Source organism: Siniperca chuatsi, linkage group LG15, assembly GCF_020085105.1.
Source record: "Siniperca chuatsi isolate FFG_IHB_CAS linkage group LG15, ASM2008510v1, whole genome shotgun sequence".
In the NCBI taxonomy this organism is placed as follows: Eukaryota; Metazoa; Chordata; class Actinopteri; order Centrarchiformes; family Sinipercidae; genus Siniperca; species Siniperca chuatsi.
Window position 1 is genome coordinate 21,653,851 of NC_058056.1, and position 8,044 is coordinate 21,661,894.

The 8,044-nt window shown below is 37.7% G+C and overlaps 1 long non-coding RNA gene across 1 annotated transcript; it reads right to left on the reverse strand.

The window, feature by feature from the left end:
- Positions 1–2,234: 2,234 nt before the first annotated feature.
- LOC122861596 lies at positions 2,235–5,981 on the reverse strand. The gene is made up of 2 exons (XR_006374511.1): positions 5,113–5,981; positions 2,235–4,115 (listed from the first exon to the last, which is right to left on the reverse strand). It is a non-coding gene; the product is annotated as an uncharacterized LOC122861596 (long non-coding RNA).
- Between the last annotated feature and the right edge of the window lie 2,063 nt (positions 5,982–8,044).

Here is an 8,044-nt window from a genome sequence, read left to right on the forward strand (position 1 = left end):
TTTATATTAACGTAAGTATCGTAGCTGTTGAGCTCAACGCAGCTGGCCACATGGCTAGCTAGCCACAAGTACCTCAGCAAAGTGTCTCATAATAGGGCTAATGTTAAACTGTTATATGAGATGACACTCTTAATAACACGTTTTGGGTCTAAACAGTATAATGAGCAGATTTACAGTAGTTCTGGACTTTAATTTACCTTCGACATGACACATAATATATTGGGACACCACGTCCACTCCGTTCTTAAAGAAGAGCAACCGTCTTTTCATAAGCGGACCAGTCCACCACTGGCCCAGGACGGACCAGAGACTGGTCAATCAACTTGTCCTGCATAAACCTGTACTGGCCCTGGGCCATCGGTTATGTTGGACCCTGGCCCACTTCTAAATCCCCTCTGATGTGCATCTTTGTTATAATGTTAGACTGTTTGAGGGAACTATAACATTAGGTAACTGGACACAACTGTCATTAATGCCCCTCAGGAATTGATGCTGTTATTTTTCTAATTTTGACAATCTAACCGGTGACAATACATTAGTTAAGCTTTAAATGACTGTCTGTAGTTGTTTATTTTGTTTAAATATGCAGAACTGTAATTTTATGAGTTATTGTTCGGATGATTAAGCTAACATGTGCTAACGTCAGTGTCTGTTTGTTCCACTCTAACTGGCAGCTATACCACTTGATACCAACATCGTTATACTATTGGCTCACAAGCCTTGTTAGAAGCAGGTACCAAACTTCAGACATCTCACAGAGAGATAAACAAAACCTTCATTTTGGACCCGTTAAAATTTCGCAATCATCATTCGCAATCATAATTTTATTTTCAGGAAAAGTGATACTTTTATTCCGCACCTTTCTAAAAGCTCTGTGGGTGTTTTTTTTTTTTTTAAATATTCATCTACATAAAAATGTTATCGAAATAACTTACCTGCAGTGCTATTTATCCATCTAGATTGTTTTGATGTGAGCTGCTGAGTTTTGGAGATATCTGCCGCAGAGATGTCTGCATTTTTTGAAGATAATGGGACTATATGGCACTAGGCTTGTGGTGCTCAAAGCGCAAAAAAAATGTTTTGTAAAACTCAACAGCAATGTCTATTCATCTCTGGCCGTAGAGATGTCTAGCAATTGCCAGAATAAAATATAGCCATTTTACGTTTCTGCAAACCACGGATACATTGAATCTCTACTTTTCAGATGTTGAATCTCTACATTTCAAACGCTGCAGTTAAGGTCTGGTAATGGCACAAAAACCACTTGATTAGGCTTAGGAAAAGATCATGATTTGGGTTAAAATACCCAGTTTTGTCGCCACAAAAACAGCTACCAATGTCCAGTCTCAAAGACAGGTCTCTGCTGCTTTTGCACTCCAGCTATCTGACTAATGATCACACCACCAACCTCCCCTCCACATATGGAAATGTGCCTTAGATGATGTCATCTGAACTATGTCACTTTCCATATGATAGGTGTTGTAGAAATGTTGATATGATATGTATTATACATATTAAACCAGAGACATTCAACGTATCTGTGGTTTGCAGAAACGTAAAATGGCTACATTTTATTCTGGTGACTGGGCTGCTACAGCCGATATCTCCAAAACTCAACACCAAAACAATCTAGAGGAGAAATAGCACTACAGGTAAGATTTTGGGGGTGAATTGTCCCTTTAACATAACTTGAACAGTACAACTTTAAAGGATCAGTTCACCCAATTCATAAAAAACATATCTACCAATGTATCTCTATAATGTTAAGTCATGCAGAAACCTTTGGTTTTATTTACTCAAAACATAAAATTACAATCTACACCTTTTCAAGTGAAAACTGTTGGCAATGCAGTTTATCTAAAGTAATTGTTTCTGCAAAGACACAAGGCTGTTGAGATTATCAAATGTAATATTTTGATGGTTTGGGCAACAAAATTCCATTACACTTATAAATCTTAAAGTTCAGTGGATCAAAAAGTTGGCAAATAAAACCAAAATTATCTGTAAGGCTAAATATCATATGTTGGAAAAAATCTGTTTTTTATTTTTATTTTGTGATTTGGGTGAACAGACCCATCAATTAGAGATACTGTTGAATTTAAAGGTTAACTCTGGACTACAGTGTAGCGGGTCCCGGCTAGGTCTCCGCTGGCAGATATATAGATAATCCTCTGATAGGAGAGCTCTGGAAATATTACGAATATTACAGAGAAATCAGTGACGCAGGACAACAATTGCTCATTCTCCATTCACTCGGATTATTTTATTTTTAACTTCATTTTAACTTTGTATCTGCAATCATTAATTATTTTCTGTTATTTTTGTCTGTTTTGCATTGAAACACAGGTTATATCCACATTTGGATCACATGAAGCCATATATTCTTCAAAGGTCTGTTTTCACATATATGTATCCTCACATATTTCCAAACATTAACTTATTAAAGTTTATATGAAACCAAAAACAACATGTTTCCTTTAAATCCCATTTTTGGTCTATCCTCAATCATGTCTGCACTTCTTCCTTTAAACATCTATCATCTTTGTCCTCTTATCAAAATTATTATTATTTTTGTAATCACTGTACATTTTATAAGTGTTCACTTTATACAACAGAATAATTCTCATTTGCAGTTAAGCTGTATTACATTTACACTATAAGAACACAAACTTCAATAATAAACATATCTGCCTCATAACTTGGCGCTCAGTTCAATGAACTGAATCTGTATCATTGTATTAACGTGCGCGCGCCCTTGAACAAGGCCGCAGCCGTAACTGGGGTTACGCTGTACATTCACATTAACTTTTTACTCTTTTAACATTGTACTACACACATAGCTGTTTTTCACACACTGAAATAATCCACAAATGCCCCGGAGCCATAGGGAACAAATAAAATAAACAATCTGCGGACGTTGGCCGCCATTTTCTCAATTGCGTATCGTCAAACCTAACTGTTTACACATTTGACATACTTTTAGCTTATAGAGCACGCATCACCGGGGATTCATATTAACTTATAAACATCTGTAGTCACATAAAAGGTGTGTAACTAACCTGGAAATATTACAAATATTACAGAGAAATCAGTGACGCAGGACAACAATTGCTCATTCTCCATTCACTCGGATTATGAGCTAATCTTGCTCTGCGTATCGCTAAATATTCCAGTGTGACGCTGCTCGCGGTTACTGCCCCCCTGTGTCCATTTTATGAAATACATGTCATTACGCGCTTCTCTGTGATCTCTCATTAGTATTCAATTATATAAATCCGAATAAAATAAAATACTATTGCAATAAAAGGAAAGGAAACAAAAAAATAACAATCTCAACAAAACTTATTTTATGAGTGTCACATCAGTCATTTCGCTTTTGCTCTCTGCAGGTTCCTTCTCTAGACAATACATAAAAACAAGCAGAATCAAGTGTAAAACCCACAAAATAAAAGGTGTAAAACCAAGAGAAAGCCAGAGAAAACAATTGGGTTTAATGATACTTTGTAAAGATGTGCGCTGATTTGGCTTTTCTTTGCAAGAGAGCAGCAACAACAGCAAAAGCAGAACCAACTTTATTTACAATAGTATTCATTTGTTCAGTTTTCTTGAAAGAAAATATTTAAAAACTACCACCAGTTTGACACAGGTGACACACTGATGTAAGTTTTATGAATTCTGATATTATGAGAGTCTTGTGAGCATCCCCCACTTTCTCTGGCATCCCAGCAGCCTGAGTGACATGTCAGTGTGTGTGTGTGTGTGTGTGTGTGTGTGTGTGTGTGGAGGGGTGTCCATCGTAGTCATGGAGACCGCTGTGTGTGGGAAGCAGTCCAAACATGACAGGGCTGAGTTTACTGACTCAAGGTGACTGGGCCGAGGGCACAACAGCACACAACAGGGGGACAATGGCCGCTCCATTAGTGCTAATGGGGGACACATGTAACAGGATTAGGGTAAGGACACCTGGGGGTGGGGGACCACATGGGGAGATGGTACACCCGTCCCACCCCCCAACCTCACCCTGTCCTGTCCCTCTCCATCAAACTTGCACAAAACCAGGAGTCTGCTGTGGAGGGACGGCTGCCTGCCCACCATGATGTTTGTCGTTTTTTAACCTGCAAAATGTGTGTGTTGACTCAGGAAAACATCCACAGAAAACTGCAGGGTAAAAATCAAATTCTAGATATTTGTTTTTTATGTTTTAATGATGAGATGAGACATTTTTGTCGTGCTTGGATTTATGAAACAATTTCAAAACTGGTTAAAGACACTTAAAAGCTGATGGAAATCAAGCCAATCATCCCTCATATTGAATATAATTAATCAATTAGCAATGGTGGAAGAAGTATTCAGATAATTTACGTAAGTAAAAGTAGCAATACAACACAATAAAAATACTCCATTACAAGTAAAATTCCAGCATGAAAAACTTACTTAATTTAAAACTATGGAAGTATTGGCAACAATATGTAAATACTGTATAAAAGGTAAAAATACTCATTATGCAGAATCGCCCCTGTCAGTGTTGTATTTTTTGATCATCATCATTTAGATATTAACATATAAGCAGTACTTGTAGTTGGTCAAGGTAATTCTAACTGCTTTATATACTTTTGAGCAATTTAATCTATAACAATGCATAATATCTTATAAAATATTCATTTGTTTTGCATGTAAAACCTGAATCTGAAAAGTCACTATATGGTGGAGTAAAAAGTACAATATCAATTTCCGTCTAAAATGTCCTGGAAATGCTCAAGTAAAGTAGAAGTACCTCTAAACTGGACAGTACTTGAGTAAACGTACTTAGTTATTTTCCACAACTGACAATTAGTCAGTTAGTTAGTTAGTTTTGTTTTAACAAAATCATTATATTTGGAATTTTTATCAATTAAAACAGGTCAAAAAGTACTTAAATCTATAAGTAGTAGTGTAAACAGAGTTACTGTAAATGGAAAAAAACAGTAACAATGAAATGATGATGGACAGGGTGACTTTTGGAAATAGTTTCTTCAATTACAGCCAAATCTGAAACTGTTAATAATGCAGAATGATTTAAAAGTAATAAAAAACAGCAGAGGGTTTTGCAGCTAACATCACCATAGCTCTCACCTTCAACAGCATTGTAAATCAAATGGAAATAAATCTGAGACGGAGGTCAATGAATCTCCATTGGTGGACGGTGAATCTTCCTGGGTCATCCCGCCCCTCCATCCCTCTCAGCTCATCCCTCATCTCCACTTTTTCCGTCTCCCCCTTCTGCAAATTCCTGAACTCTGCCCAAGACGCCCAGTCAATTAATAAGACATTGTCTCCTCCCCTTGGAGCCCATGCACAAGAGGCCACCCAGGAGCCAGCGGGCCTTCCCTCTAAAGCTGCTTCACTGGTGGCCCCCAGGAATGCCAATCGCTTTGGGAACAGGCAGAACAGGGTAGGATGGGGGGGGGTGGGCCTGGGAAGCTGGATAATAGAAACAGCCCCATCATGCTCATGTGCTGGGGCAAGCCAGTCAAAAATTGGAGGGCAACAAAAGGAAATGAGTTCCACTCCCAAGGATCGGAGGCACTTCACCCCTCTACAGTCCAGCCTAAACCCCGCCCTCTGAAACACACAAGCAAGTACACACACAAAAACGCACACACTCATTGGTCTTGCCATACTTTAGAGAACATTGCATTGGCTTACATTCAATTCCTGCTGGCTTACCATAAACTTAGCCCTAGCCCTAATCTTAACCAGTGTGCCAAAAATCATAATGAGACCCGGCCAAAACATCTGCACAGGACTACTGGGATGTCAAGAGTCATTCCTGTCAAGTATAGCTAAACTAGACCACCACCACACACTCATAAAAACCCAGCTCAGAGCTCAAACTCTTCCATCATGTCCTGTCCCATTTTTTATTCATCTATCAGCTCCCCCATTTGAGGAAATGCCATCTGGGAGGAGGTCAACTTAAATTGCAAACCTTTGGCACTTCAACGTAGCTTATCTATCTTTTTGGTACCTTGTGTATTTTCATATATTTTATTTATACGATTTTAGTAATATGCTGTGTTGAATGTTGTCCTGTCTGTCCAGCACTGAATTCACCAAAGCAATTCACTGACGAGGTTTGTTGTAATGGAAAAAGAGTTAACTCAACTCAGCCCTGCCCCAAAATTAAACTCTCACCTACAACAACAAACAGTAAAACTATCTACCTATCACTCGTGCCCTAGACCAATAGCTAGCTAGCCTGATAGCTTGCTACCGAACTAGCTAGCTAGCTAGCTATGTGTCTGGGGGTTTTCATAGTTTGGACTGGGCTGCTTAGTTCCAATCAAGGAAACTCTTTTAAAGTGAATCTATGTAACTTACTGAACAGACAGCTGATTTAGTCATTTCCATTATACAGCAATATCTAAAGTTATTAGCTAACATTAGCCACATTTAAGCTAATGGTCATACCAAAACCAAGTAAGGCTGTAGCAACAAAAACCCTGAGTGTATTACATTGAGTAATTGCGTGTTTTATTGCTTTTAAATTTCATTTTTATTTGTAAAATGAAGAGAGAGCTATTTCCCCTTTCAAAAGGTACAGTAGTCTCTACAGGATATAATGGTATTTTAGACCATAGTGTGCTTCCAATTTTGTGGTAACAGTTTGGGGAAGGCTCTTTTTCCTGTACAAAGCGAGGTCCATAAAGAAATGGTTTTCTGAGTTTGGTGTTAAAGAACTGCAGAGAAGAGCAAGCGTAATGAGATCAGTGGTTTGGTAGAGGTCTTCCTCTCATTTTCAAGGTTTTCTTCTCCTTGTCACATTTAGACTTTTTGAGTGGCATAATGACAAGTACTTTCTAGACCAAATCACTTGGTCATAAAATCAGCAAACTAAGAGGAAACATTTTAATGACAGATGAGGAGAGTCTTTTGGAAATATGGTTGACAACAATACATGTTGACATGAACTAGAAAAAGGTAAAGTTGTTTCTGATTGTTCACATTGTCTTGACTTTACTACTAAATTTCTTATTCTCTACATTTCAAAACTACATCAGCCATCACTACGCCATTGTAACTAAAAATTAGAGTCTACTCTGTGTTTAGGCACAAAAATTAAATCAACTGACCATATCTTATACTTGGCCTTCCTTTTGAGTCTGTTGTAAAGGATTTTAAAATGTTTGTATTTCTGGGTGTATTTTTGTCTTTCTTGATGTATTAGCCGATAGCATCCCTCTAAAAATCTCAATGATGGATTTTAGAGTGCAGACCCTCCATCTGAATATTTGACCATAGTATACAACACATTGTTTAGTAATGGATAGCATGTTAGTGCAGAGAGATTTCAAAGAAAAAGGATAGCATGCACACACACACACACACAAAGACAGTGTAATGAGTTTCTCCCGCTGAACAATCATATTGACATTCACTTTGCAAAATTAGCCAGGCAAAAGTGCTCTGTAAGTGCACCATCTGTATTGTTGCATATAGTAGCAAGTGGGGTGAAACCACAATAAGTGGATTAAAAGCCATGCATAAAAAAATCTGCTTTGTTTTTTAAATATTGTGCAGTAGTAATGTATCAACCTGATAGTGACCTGCATAAGACACCGTACACTTGGAAACATGACTTGCCTGCTGACATTGTATTGTGACATTAGATTCTATGATGGAAAAAGCAGAAATAAAACACAGAAAAGGAAAATGTATCACTTAAATTTAATTTAAGGGGTTTTAGATTTAATGATACCTTTTTAAAAAAGGGATGTACTTTGCGTGTTTTTAAAAGATACTGATAAAACAAATTCAGTACAGATATTTCTTTGAGCAACTGCGCACACAGGTGACTTTTGACCTTTTTGATTCAATGACCCAGACCCTCTCTGCTGACTACCGGGTCATGAAAGCAAATTACTGGTTTGGTTTGGGAGTATAATCTGATTTTTGTCACCTAAAAAAAAAAAACTCTGTTTCACTTATTAATATGTAACTTTTTCCAAAGAGCAGATGAATTTGACAGGAGCAGTCATAGTCCAGCTGATTGAGAACCAAAGAG